The sequence below is a fragment of the Corylus avellana genome, chromosome ca5 (assembly GCF_901000735.1).
Source record: "Corylus avellana chromosome ca5, CavTom2PMs-1.0".
Classification (NCBI taxonomy): domain Eukaryota; kingdom Viridiplantae; phylum Streptophyta; class Magnoliopsida; order Fagales; family Betulaceae; genus Corylus; species Corylus avellana.
In genome coordinates, this window is record NC_081545.1 from 1503611 (window position 1) to 1518450 (window position 14840).

General features: G+C 35.2%; 1 pseudogene; it reads right to left on the minus strand.

The window, feature by feature from the left end:
- Positions 1-2874: 2874 nt before the first annotated feature.
- LOC132180655 (receptor-like protein 6) lies at positions 2875-13621 on the minus strand (annotated as a pseudogene).
- Positions 13622-14840: the final 1219 nt, after the last annotated feature.

Genomic DNA, 14840 nt, shown 5'->3' on the forward strand with positions numbered 1-14840 from the left:
TGTTAGAGCTCCACAGGACTTAGAGTCCCCAGTCCGTGCGATTGTGAGGTCCTCAGTAGCTAGCGAACCGGGTAAAACTATATTAGTTTTTGTTTTTCTTTAAGTAATACTCATAACTTCTGAAATGACTATCATTTTAATAGTTAATAAATTTGTTTGGTAATCACACTTTGTTCGTATGTTTTTGGAACACATGCATGTGTATAACACATTTATACCGTAATATGTTTAGATGACGTAAGGGTAGAAGCTGAGGATGGCAATCAAAACGAAAACCCACAATGGACCCCGAGTGGACAAAAGTCTCGTTTATGAAGACATTGTACCACTGGTTCAGCAAGCCCGTATGTATACATATGACTTATTTCAGACAAGTTATCATTGAATATTTATAAATAGCATATATACTTAACTCAAAATACTTGAAAATTAGAAATACAAATTTAAATGTGTTGTGGTTGTGGAAGTGTTGGATACGCGTAGATCATATATATGCTTCGTAATTTTAGATCATTTTCACAGTTTGAATGGATTATCATTGAAACTATGTATATACCCTGAGGCGTGTGTTGGCAATGTAGCTATAGCGTTGAAGTTATTTATCGTCTGTTCATACATGTCACAAAACCTGAATATTGTTGAGTGTGACCTTCGTATAGTTTGACGAAGCTAATCGCTTAAGACTTGATGATTCCTGATTGATTGTTCGAGTGTTTGTTTGCTGACTAATTGTTGTGTAATCATTTGCAGTGAGTGCAGAGAAGTCGACCCGTCATGATGGTGTTCATCAAATTTTTTGTTGAGGTGTTTGTACGTAATGTATTCGCGAATCATTTAAGTTGTATGTTTAAGGTTTTGTTAATGTATATGTATATAGTTATAATTATTTGTTTATTAACAATGTCGATGTATATAGACAATGATGTATGTATGTTTTGTGGACATGAAACGAATATATGTTGTGGACAATGTTGGGATACAATTTGAGAAATTGATGTATGTTGAGAAATGGATGTATGTTGATAGCAATTGATGATGTATGTTGAGAAATGGATGTATATGTTGATAGGAGTTGATGATGTATGTTGAGAAATGTATGTTGACAATCAGGTGTATAAATAAATAAATTTTGGAGAAATTAATTAAAAAAAAAAAGAATTTATCAACAAAATAGTAACGTGTTAAAACTGACACGTTACTAATAGTAACGTGTCAGTTTTGAGTGTCAAAAAATGAGACGTTACTACTTAGTAACGTGTAATTTTTTGACACGTTACTAATTATTAGTAACGTGTCTCGAAACTGACACGTTAGTATTTAGTAACGTGTCAGTCTTGAAACGTTACTAAACTGGATTTAGCAACATCCAAATTAGTAACACGCCAGACACGTTACTATATACACGTTACGTTACTAATTATTAGTAACGTGTCTCGAAACTGACACGTTAGTATTTAGTAACGTGTCAGTCTTGAAACGTTACTAAACTGGATTTAGCAACATCCAAATTAGTAACACGCCAGACACGTTACTATATACACGTTACTAAGTATTAGTAACGTGTTAACCCTAGTGACATGTTACTAAACTACCGTAACTAAATAACAAAATTTTTGTAGTGACACCTTACAATTTTTTTTTTTTCCTCTCTGCATGCTTCTATCTTCTTCATTCTTCTTCTCTCCTTTTTTTTTTTTTTTTCTCTGCACGCTTCTATCTTCTTCTATCTTCTAATTTTTTTTCCTTTTCTTTTTCCTCCCCCAAGTTCCAACACACCGTGTGCACACCTTACATTTTTTTTTTCTCTCTATGCACGCTTCTATCTTCTTCATTCTTCTTCTCTCCCTTTCTTGGAAACGTTAAAACGTATATAGCACGCTCTGGCCGTCCGTCGCTCTCTCTCTCCAGAGTTTGTGCTTTATCTTTGACATAGCAGCAGGGGAGGGAGGGATTGGATTTTTCAAATTTTTTCTTCTTCTTGCTTAGCTTCTTTCTATGCTCTGTTTCGAGCTAGGGAAAATCAGAGCAAGATCACAAGGTAAGAGCCTGAATTTCCTTTTCTTTTTCTCCCCATTTGTGTCATTCTTTTTGCAATTCCTTTGGGTTTGGTAGCTTTTTTTCTCAAAAACAATAAGTAACTATTGTTTCTTTCAAGTCGGTTGCTTTTTGGTGTGTTGTGAGGGTTCAAAAATTTTGGGTTTAATTTCGGGATTTCCATTGTAGTTTAAATTTCGTTATACCCATGGAAATTTTTGATGTGTTGTGATTTTGGGATCAAATTATTGTGGTTTGTTCTAGTAATTTTCGGTTGTTGGTGCTATATTTTACCAAAATTGAGTATTATGATAGGATTTGAAGTTGTTGATTTTGGGTTCAAATTGTTGTGGGTTTAATTGTGATTTTCGCCATTGCCTGGTACAGAGCAAATATGCTCTCCTTTTTGTATCATCTACTGCCCAGGACGACTTTACATAGAAGAGAGGGAGAACTGGAGAAACGAAAATGGAGAAAAGAAGAGAGGGAGAGCTGGAGAAAATGGACAAAAGATGAGGTGGGAGAGCTGGAAAAACGAAATTGGTAAAAAAAAAAAAAATTATTTTAATTGAAAAATAATTTAAATTTATAAATTTTTTAATTGAAAAAAAAAATTCCAGGAATTTTTTTTTTTTTAAATTAATATTTTTTAATAATTTTTTAAAATTTTTATGACGTGCCAATTTTGACACGTCAAAAATTTCTGACGTGTTACTAATGACACGTCAGAAATTTTTCGTTTCTGACACCCAAAATTTTAACGCCTCACACACGTAAAAAATGCCATGTCAGTAACATTTACTGACGTGTCAGACCACCTAACATGTCAGAAAATACATGTTAGGAAAAAATTCTTTTTTTGTATTGAATAGCAAATCCAAATCCATATTCAATCACTACTATTTTCCAATCAAATTCAAATGATGATTCTGAGTCTTGACTTTCTTGAGAGATTGAAGGTCGAGAAGGCAGCTCATTAGAATTCCCACATTTCTTTGTCAATGGTTTCCCACATAATCCTGGATTACCTTCAAATGAATTGTTCTCAAATGTATCAAATTCTTTCCCTTGTATTATACGTCGTGTGAGATTATTAAAAGAAACATTGAAGACTTCTAAAAAAGCAAGTTGTATTAGCTGTTGTGGAATTTCCCCTGACAACTTGTTTTGAGAAAGGTCCAATGCTTCCAGCTAGGTAAGGCTCCCTAAAGATGGTGGGATGTGACTGGTAAGAGCATTATTAGAAAGATTGATCAAATGAAACCCCTTTAAATTTTCAATAGATTCTGATATCTCACCGACAAATCTATTGCTTGACACATCAACAGCCATGAACATTTCTTGGACCTTCTCATAAAACATAATCTTGCCTTTGTTTGCTATTCTCATGGAGTAATGATAACCATAACTAGTCTTGTAAGAAGGAACCTGAATATATGTCAAATGATTTGCAGTCTCAAATGTTTTAGCCTTCCAATTGCCTCAAAGTTTTAGTGGTAGCTTCCCAACAAAACTGTTATAGGAGAGGTCAATGATTCGCAAGTTTTGGAACATATGTTCACTCTTAGAAGTCTTTATTGGGCCGTTGAATTTGTTTGAGTGCAAAATGAGAACCTCTAAATTTGGGAGATTATCCAACCAAGAGGGAAATTTGTCATTGAATCGGTTATTGCTGAGATCTAGGACCTTGAGCATCATACACTTGGCAAGCAATCTCGGTAAATGCCCTTGGAATTTGTTAAGACTAAAAATTATTATGGTCAATCGCTTTCCTCTTATCCAAGTTTTTGGAATGCTTCCTTGGAATTGGTTCCTTTGCAGATCAAGTACTGATAGAGAATATCCAAATTTGTCAAAGCATCGAGGAAGTGAACCACTTAAGTTGTTATTAGCTAAATCAAGGACTTGAAGAGAACTCAAATTGCAAAACAATTCTGGTATATTTCCAGTCAATAAGTTGTTTGAGATATAAAAATTCAAAGTGGAGACTGGTGTGAAAAATCTAAAACGACTCCAAACGACACCTATTCAAATGTCTAGGTGATTCACAAATATTAAGCGGAATAAGATATAACCTAACAATCAATAATCAACCAAATACAGATATGTAATGAAAATCAAGAGCACAGATATTTGGTTACGAAGAGGAAACCATTTAGAGAACTCTCTAAATGTAAAACCTCTCCGGGGCAGCCAAACCCAGGAAATCAATCCACTATAAGAAGAATAAGGAATACAAGAAGAATTACAAAACCTTTGCAATTTACTCTTCCTTGTACACGACAAGCGACCCACTTGACTTCTACCGCAGTAGCCCTTTCCAGAACATCTGGCACAATTCTTCTATAAGATTTCCTTTCACCGGAACTCCGATTGGCTTCACGTATTTAATCCCTTCTCAAATAAGCTAGAACAATATCTCTCTCTAAGCTCTCTGATTTTGCTCTCCAAAAATACGTAGTTGTAAATGGTAAACTCACGTAGCTTAAATAGACAAATAAACCTAATAAATCAGCCATGTCCGGACAGGGAAGATCTGGGGTCCGGACAGGCCTCTTAAAATGAGATTTCTGAAAATGGGGTCCGGGCCTGGCTTCTGGCGGTCCGGACATGCCCTTCAATAGAATCTGCTTCCGGGACATGTTGAGGTGCTCATTTTCAACAACTTACATGCAAACCGAATGTGCCAAAACCTAAACTAACAAACTCCCCCTTTGGCCATTCGGGGACAAAAATATACATGAAAATGACACATCAAAATCAACTCCCCCTTTTTGTCTCGGAAGGACAAAGGAGGCACACAAAAAAAATGAAATTCTAGAGTTAAAACAAAAACAAAGAAAAACAACCCATTAAACCTTTAAATAAGTAGACTAAAAAAAAATTATGCCTAAAAGAAGAACAAAACAAAACAGATGAGAAGATCATTCTTGCCAAAAACTGTCCTTCATAGATTGATTTTTCTTCTCGAGTGCGCTTCCTCCTTGGTGTGGATTCCGAATTTTGATACACCATTTTCTGCATTCGCACCCCAAAGAAAGAAGTAAATGATAAAAGAATATCACAAATCACTAGAAGAAATTAGATTGAAAAAAAATTTTATAGGAAACATGTGATTCGAAAAATGAGATAGATGTACCAGAAACAAATAATAAACGTTGAACACAACAAAAATAATTTATTTCACAAGGAAAAGCGAAGATAGATGCAAACATATGTCATGTAGACATTTAATCAAACAGGTGATAGGCATTAAGGTATTGAATATAACATGATGAAAAGAATTCATGAAAAACCGAAAATACCTTGCCTAGGAACATCCCAACCAATATCTAAAACCCATTGACAGTGAAATATAACAATGTAATTGAAAAATTGTAGCACAGTTGAAAACCGGAATCTTTGAGACATGTTATCAAACACATTGTATGCAAAAAAACATGTAGGCATGGAAAACACATGTTAAGATTAAAAACCATTCCTAAATACATCAAAGTGCATGTAGTTTGCAACAATCATATGAGATAGAAAGAATAATCAATGTGAATCAATGACGCAAACAATTCGGAATTGCAAAATTAAACCCAAACAGTCACAGCCGAGAAGTTTATTTGAACACAAAATAGAAAAGAAGAAGGAAAGAAAAACATACCTGTGATGATTGAATGTGGATACTGGACTATGAAACAGCGAAGTCAGAGATAAAAAGAAAGAAACAAAAAAAATCGAAACAAAAAAAAATTTGTATGAAGTTAATCGGACGAGAGAGAGAGAGAGAGAGAGAGAGAGAGAAGTATGATATGAAACACACTGCAGGTTATATAAAATAACCAATGCCGTGTCTGGACAGGAAATTTCCTTGTCCGGACCGCATCCAAAAAAAATTCATAATAAATGCTTTTTATTTTTTTATTATTATTATTTTTTAATTTGAAAAGGAAAACAGAAATTGTATAGATAATCAATAAACCATGCATGTCCTCATAAATATCTTAACAATCTGGAGTGATCAACAAATTACACTTACATCTTAAATGTACCATATACATGACACAACCTTGTTCTGTGAATGCAGTCAAGTAGGCAATAATCAGAAATCTCATGTGATGGTGTAGTGTGTGAAAACTCCCATTAAATAAGATTGCATCAGTGGAAAGGAAATCTAGGCAGACACTTTGTAAATGAAAGACAAACAGTCTGATTCAAGCCACAGTAAAACCTTATAATGTTAGGACCTAGATTCCCTCATCCGATACACTCCCCCTGAGACTAATCATTCGCTTTTACAATGTCCTTTAGTAATCATCTATTTCCGTAATGATTTGATCACCGATTCTTTCTTTAGGGACAGACAGAAGCAAAACTAAGTCATTTGAGCTTATTTTAAGCCCCCTTTTTTTTTTTTTTTTGGAAAATGTTGGAATTTTTTAGGAGCTAGGTTCAACTAACGAGTTGGTCAAGTGGGTAGAACTGACACTACCTATCTTTCAAGCAAAATGTTTGCTCCAAATTCCCAAACATATAACAAAAATCTAAACCTAATGGGGGCAAAAAGTGCACAATTTCGAACATGAGAAAAACTGACTCTTACTCCTTTAACAGTCTTCAGAAAAACAAGGTTTATCAGAAACATATGGAGCAATAGATGTAAATTGCAGAAATATTGACCCCACTCATATGTAAAATATTCATTTGAGCACAAGACATGAGAAACTGAGTATCTAACAATTAAAACAATCTAAAAGAATAAAAAATAATCAAAGAAAATAAAAACAAAGCAAACAAAAATTAAAAAAAAATGCCCTAGAACAGCTATAGACAAATATCAATATGCTCAATTTCTAGGCATGGTCTATGTGCCCACCTAATCTAGGTGAGTCCATTACCACTCCCCCTCAATGGGTGAATGGTATTAATCTTCTTGACCCAAACTTTCTTCACATCAGGGACAACTGTGTGACTCTTATCCAAGACATCTAACCGTGTTACTACGTCTCTCATCATGTTGAATAATTTCTCATAACTATTTCTAGAATGGAAATATTCTCTTTTAGGCTCATGACTGTTAAGCTGAAAACACTTAGGACGAATATGTCCAATCTTACCACAGTTATGACACGTAGGAATAAACCTTTGAGAAGGTTGGTTCCTTAACATGTGCATACTTCTCGACTTAGAACTAGACATATAGGAATCAGTTAGAGTTCCCTTACCTTTTCCACCTTTGGAAATTTGAGGAGAAATTACCTTCTTTTCAGCCAAGCTATCTTCTTTGTTCACTGGTTTCACAAAAATCATCTTTGAAGAAGAAGCAACATTAGTAGATAAAATAGCAGATTTATCAAAACCCAATCCAGTTCTATCAAACGAATGTTTCTGATTATGTAGCATTTGATTTAGCTTTTCACTAGAGAATTTTGTTAAATGATTCTTTGATTCATTCAGTTCATTCTCTAAGGATTTCACTTTGGCAATTAGCATTTGATTTTCAGACATCAAAGTATTATGAGTAGCAAGAGAATCAGTTAAGTGACAGAAAGTTGATCATTTTCAAGATTAACCTCATTGAGTTTCTTCAATTGCTGCTTATTCAGCTTTTTCAGTTTAGTGTATTCCACAAAGAGATTATTATAAGCATTTTGCAAATCATCTTCTTCTTCCGAATCATTATCGGACACACCTTGTTTGTCTTGAGAATTACACTCACTATTCTCATGCTCACTCTCATAACTAACTCCAAGTGCTAAGTAATTAACTCCCTGTTCAGCATCGTCCTTGTCTGACTCATCACTTTGAGTCACATTAAATGCCTTGCCATTTGACTTTCTCAAGTTAGCACAGTCAACACGAATATGCCCATGTCCACCACATTCGTGACACTTGATACCTCTAGATGACTTTCCTTTCTCAACATTCTCATTTCTAGATTTCTCAGAAAATTGTGAATTGCTATTTCTAAAATTTCCTTTCTTGGCTCTAAAGAATTTCCTAAACTTCTTAGCAAACATAGCAATTTCTTCCTCATTTCCAGAATCCTCATCAGATGAACCACAAGAGTCAACCTTAACATTTTTTGCCTTAAGAGCAATATTTTTGGTGTTCTTGTGTTTAGGAAGAATTAGCTCAAAGGTCTGAAGGGAACCTACAAGTTCTTCTACTCTCATAGTATCTAAATCCTTGCTCTGTTGTATAGCAGCAATTTGGGGAATAAACCTCTCAGGCAAAGATCTTAAGATTTTTTTCACCACTTTAGCATCATCCATTTTCTTTCCCAAATTAATGGTAGAGTTTCTAATGGCACTAAGCTTTGAATAAAATTCATCAAAAGTTTCATCTTCCTGCATTCTAATCTCCTCAAACTGAGAAACCAACATTTGAATTTTTGAAGTTCTAACAACCTTAGTTCCTTCATGTGTGATTTCTAAAGTTTCCCAGGCTTCCTTAGCTATTTCACATCTAGAAATTCTAGAAAATTCCTCAATTGAAACAGAGATGTAAATAGCATTTATAGCTTTGTCATTCGCAGTAGCATTATTCTTTTCCTCCGTTGTCCATTCAGCAATTGCTTTGTCTGGACGTGTCCATCCAGATTCAACAATATGCCAAACATTAATGGATTTAAAATAAGCTCTCATACGAATTTTCCAAAGCGTATAATTTGTTCCGTCAAAGACGGGAAGAGAATTAGGAGCAACCGTAAGAGACATTTGATATGGAGTCTCGGATCACACTCAGGAAATAAATCCTTCACAGAGTGAACCCGCTCTGATACCAATTGAAAAATCTAAAACGACTCCAAACAACACCTATTCAAATGTCTAGGTGATTCACAAATATTAAGCGGAATAAGATATAACCTAACAATCAATAATCAACCAAATACAGATATGTAATGAAAATCAAGAACACAGATATTCGGTTACGAAGAGGAAACCATTTAGAGAACTCTCTAAATGTAAAACCTCTCCGGGGCAGCCAAACCCAGGAAATCAATCCACTATAAAAAGAATAAGGAATACAAGAAGAATTACAAAACCTTTGCAATTTTACTCTTCCTTGTACACGACAAGCGACCCACTTGACTTCTACCGCAGTAGCCCTTTCCAGAACATCTGGCACAATTCTTCTATAAGATTTCCTTTCACCGGAACTCCGATTGGCTTCACGTATTTAATCCCTTCTCAAATAAGCTAGAACAATATCTCTCTCTAAGCTCTCTGATTTTGCTCTCCAAAAATACGTAGTTGTAAATGGCAAACTCACGTAGCTTAAATAGACAAATAAACCTAATAAATCAGCCATGTCCGGACAGGGAAGATCTGGGGTCCGGACAGGCCTCTTAAAATGAGATTTCTGGAAATGGGGTCCGGACCTGGCTTCTGGCGGTCCGGACATGCCCTTCAATAGAATCTGCTTCCGGGACATGTTGAGGTGCTCATTTTCAACAACTTACATACAAACCGAATGTGCCAAAACCTAAACTAACATGGTGGAATAGTAAGTGATCCTTGGAGCAAATTTGACTTGAGATCAAGAACTTGTAGACTAGTCCATGGAAGAAAAATTGGATGTTGACTAAAGCTTGTGAGAGAGTTGTTGGAAAGATCAAGAACTTTTAGACTTCTTGTGCTTGTGTTCCACATCCATTTTGGGACTTGGCCATGAATCTTGTTGTTTGAGAGACTTAAATACTCCATTTATATTGGTTTCTTAGGAAATTCGGAAAGTCGCTCAAGTTGCAAGAAGAAAACCCTAAAGCTTCAAACTTTTGAAGAGTTGCATTGGCATTGGTTTCTTTTGTAAGTAACGACAATTGATTACCAAAAATATACAATGCAGTTAGATTTTTAAGCTTAACAAACTCGTCAAACTCCACAATGCCATTAAGGTAGTTCTCAGAAAGATCAAGAAATTCAAGATTCTTGAGGTTGAGGATTGAGTTTGAAATTTGACCATGAAGGTTGTTGGCTGAAAGGTCCAAAAAAAGTAATTGTGTGAGGTTCATAGGCCCAAAAGCAACTGGGCTAGTTAACTGATTGTTGCTCAAGTTAACGGCTTCCAATTGTGTCTCATTTATAAGCCCAAATTGCAATTCACCACTCAAAAGATTATTGTTTAGATAAATGTAAATTAGTTATGGTAAGTTTACAAGCTCAAAAGGGATTGGACCTGTCAATTGATTGTCAGAAATGTCTAAAAAAGAGAGTTGGGCAAGATTTCCAAGTGAAGGTGTGATGTTACCCACAAAAAGAGTTATACCAAAGGTCAAGATAAATGAGTTTAGTAAGGTTTTCAAGGGAAGATGGGATGTTTCCCACGAAAGAATTTCTTGTAAGGCTAAGTTCAATGAGTTTAGTAAGGTTACCAAGTGAAGATAGAATAGACCCCGAGAAATTGCAATCCCATAGAGACGAGTTGTTCAGAAATCCAAGATTTCCCACGGAAGCGGGTAGTTCACCTGAGAAAGTCGTGACTGCGAGATTCAATGCCTCAAGCGGACTACTCCATGTAAAGTCAGGCAAATAACCGGTGAGGCCTTCATTGCCAATTGGAGAAAGAACTCGTAAATTTGATAGCTGCCTATTGGAAATTTCCCGTGCAGACCACAATAACCAAGACTGAGGAATGTTAACAAAGAAAAGTTTGCCAAAATATTAGGTACCGTAGAGCTAATGTCCACCCCACTCAAATCAAGCTTTTGTAGGCGAGTCAAATTTCCAACTAGGCTTCTTAGGCTAGGCTTTTTGAGTTCCAATTGGGGATATCCAAGAATGGGCATGCAAGACTGATCGAGGGATGACAAGTGTGACAATTGTGAAATTTCTAAGGGGATTTGACCAGAAAAGTTAGACCAAGAGAGATTGAGATGTGTTAGTCTTGAAAGATTGCGTACCTGGGGTGGAATACGAGAGTTGTTAAAGTGGTTGAAGGCAAGGTTAAGCCTTTGGAGGTGAACAAGACGGAAAAGGCTGCTGGTGGAGTTAATAGAACCATATAAACAGCTGAAACTGAGGTCCAGCCCAATTACATGACCCGTATCCTCGTCGCACTCCACCCCATCCCATGAGCAGCAGTCACTTTTGTCTCCTTCTACTGTCCAAGGCCCAACCTTTTGACAATGAGTATAATCAGATGGAAAATAAAACATCGAGTTCATTGATGCAGATTTATGGATGATAAAGCTGTGCTTGAATTGCAACAAGGCAGAGCTCTCATCATGATGGCACAGGGGTTGCATAAAAGGAGGAATGAGTGAGTATAAGATGTAACTGTGAAAGTAAGAAAAGCAAGGCCATGAAAATGAAGAGAGAAAACGAGAAACCCATAGTGTTATATCACTGTTGGATATGCTTGGTAAATGGTAATGAAGCTCATAATAAGGAGAGAGCTTTAATTTATAGGCTGGATTTTTTTTTTTTTTTCCTTAGCAAATACAAACAAAAGGGAAGGGTTATAGGCTGGATTTCAATTTCGCACAAGTAGATAAAGATACATTAGTGTAAAAAGTAACAAGATTGTGCACTTAATATGAAATCTCGGCAGTCGCAGTGGACACAATGGTCCCGTTTGCTAAATAATTTTGGTCCAATACTATTCATCTCACTTTTTTTACTTTTTCAACATTCTTTTACTTTTTTATATTACATCAATAACTTTTTATTATTATTCAAACAAAAAAATTACTATAAAACATTTTTTTTTTTTTCATACTGCACATTCGTACTTTTTCACTTCTTTTTTTTTTTTTTTTTTTTTTGTAAAAAATAAAAAATTCTTACTTTTATTTACGTCAATCAATTTTTGCCCAAAAACCTTGAAGAAATGTATTTTTTATTTTTTTTAAGAATTGTCTTCGTATTTTTAGGAATATTTTATATTTAAATTTGTTTGTTAATATTTTTATTTAAAAAAAATAAAAAACACAATTTTTTTTTTTAACAACTGAGCGTAATTGTCTTCTTTGGCACTGCAGCTGCTTGTAATTCTCATCATTTGCTCAGAGAAGAAAGATAGAAACTTTTTTCTTTTTCAAACTAGAGGAAGTCAACTTTTGTGAAACATTGAATTCCCATTTAAAAATAGTTCGGAAAATTGCTTTAGACCCCTTGGGTTTTCACCTTATACCAAAACGGGGCATTGGATTTTTCTTAGCGGGTGGCCAAACCACCCCCTAGGGCCACGGGGGGCTTCAGCCACTCCCAACCGGCCCTTGGGGGTGGCTTCCACCACCCCTATGGCTCAGTTGGGGTGGCCGGCCACCTCCGTTTTTTAATTATTTTATTTTAATATTTTAATATTTTGTTTAATATTTTCTTTTTAAAAAATAAATAATATTTTCTGATTTATCTTTAGTAGGACATGTGGTGGGTTGGTAGCTGTTGGATGACATTAGATGGCCAAGATTTGAAAAAAATTTGATAGGCAATTTTGGCACTATTGCCGGAGATCCCTTATTGACAAGTGACAACACACAAAGGGTTTCTCAGAGCTAACAGTATCAAAGTATCAAAGGGTATTCTTGTTAATATGATTTGGGAGTGTATTTTGTTTTTTATTTGAAAACAATATTGTGAAAAATGTTTTTGATGTTGTTAATAACATTTTGTGTTTTAAGTTATCTATTAGGGTTAAATGCCTTTTTTTGATACTTGTCATAAATCTAAATACCAACTTGCACCATTGCAGTGGCGGATCCACGTTGGTGTTTGAGAGAGCCAACGATTTAAAAAAAAAAAACAGAAAAATTTCCTTTTCCCTGCTCTGTGGCCACTTGTTGGCGTTCTGAGCTTATATACGTACACACCAAGAAAATAAGAAGAAATAGTTAGTAGAAGAAGAACTTAATAATAAAACCTTCATATATATATATATATATATGAATACAAGTTGCTGCTAGGAGACTGACGGTGAACACAACTGGGAGAGAAGTAGAGTTTGGCATTATTTTTTTATTTTTATTTTTTATCATTTCATGGGTGGTCATCAACTGTGAAGTATATATTTTTGTGATGCATATATTTGTAAATTATCAAATTTTTAGAGTGAAAAAAATTTTTAGGATGCTAAAAAAATTTTAACGGCACCTCCAATATAAATTGTTTGGCTCCGCCATTGTATTATTGGTCGAGGTTCTTTCTACTTTTTAACACAAATCTACGTCACAAACACTTGCTCTTGATTAGTTTTTAATATTATTTAGAAAAACTTTAAAACAATATTAAAAATTTAAAAAAATGTGAAAAGAAAAAAGAAAAAAGAAAAAAATTATATTTGCCAAATCTGGGGGTGGCTTGATAGAATCCAACTTGGATTCAATCGTAGACTTCATTAAACCTTAAGATTCAATCGTAGCGGTTCTATGTAATCGTAAATCACGATGACAAAAACAAAGCAAAACAAAAAACTCCAACCTTGATTCACGTGAAGGTCAATCCAAAATATCAGTCTCATCCAAACGTGACGACGGGACCGGTGACAGCTTGACTTCAATAGGAAGGAGCCTGGAGGTTTATTTGAGTGTGAAGCAAGCCTAACAAATGACTTACCTCTCATCCCTCCAACCGTTCATTTTGATTGGAGGCACCATATCTTAATGCAACACTAATCCAAAATACACCAAAACATCATGAAAAACGGAATGAAAAACATTACATATAAAAATATGATTTAAAAAAACAACCACTATAATAATACATACATTGCTTTGGAAAGGTATCTTCTTCAAACTATTTTATTTAATTTCTGGGTCTCCTCGCATTCAGTGACCTAGGTCTTCATTAACCAATCATGTTTTCTTGCAATCACAGTATGCCCAATTATTATTCCAACAACAAATCCAAATCCATATCCAATCACAACTATTTTCCAGCCAAATTCAAACGGTGATCCAAATTCTTGACTTTTTTTAAATATTGAAGCTTGAGAAGGCGGCTCATTAGAATTCCAACATTTCTTTGTCAATGGTCTCCCACACAATCTTGGATTCCCCTCAAAGGAGCCGTTTTCAAATGTATCAAATTATTTCCCTTGTGGTATAGGTCCCATGAGATTATTTTGTGAAACGTTAAAGAATTCTAAGAAAGTAAGATGTGTTAGCTCCGGTGGGATTTTTCCTGTCAATTTGTTCTGAGAAAGGTCCAATGCTTCTAGCTCTACAAGGTTCCCTAAAGATGATGGGATGCGACCAGTAAGATGGTTATTAGAAAGGTTGAGCAACAGAGCTCCCTTTAAATTTCCAATGGATACCGGTATCTCGCCGACAAATCTATTGCTTGAGAAATCAATGGCTGTGAATAATTCTTGGACCTTCTCGTAGAAAAGATTATTGCCTTTGTTTGTCATCATCATAGAGTAAGTATAAGCTTGAGGCCAACCGAAATATCCGAGACCTTTTTGTATTTCAAAGCCTGGGTTTTCTTGAATATATGTTAACGAATTCGCATTCTCAAATTTTCTGGCCTTCCAACTTTCAAGAAGTCCTAATGGCAGCTTTCCCCTAAAATCGTTGTAGGAGATGTCAATGATTCGCATGTTGGGGAACTTGAAATAAGTTTGAGGTGTCCCCATTTGACCGTTGAATTTGTTTGAACGTAACATGAGGACCTCTAACTTTGGAAGATGTCCCAACCAAAATGGAAACCTATCATTGAATTGGTTATCGCTAAGATCAAGGACCTTTAGCATTGCACACTTGACCAACGATCTCGGTAAATACCCTTGGAATTTGTTTTGACTGAAATTTATTACCTTCAATTGGCCTCCTCCTATCCAAGTCTCTGGAATGCTTCCTTGAAATTTGTTTCGTC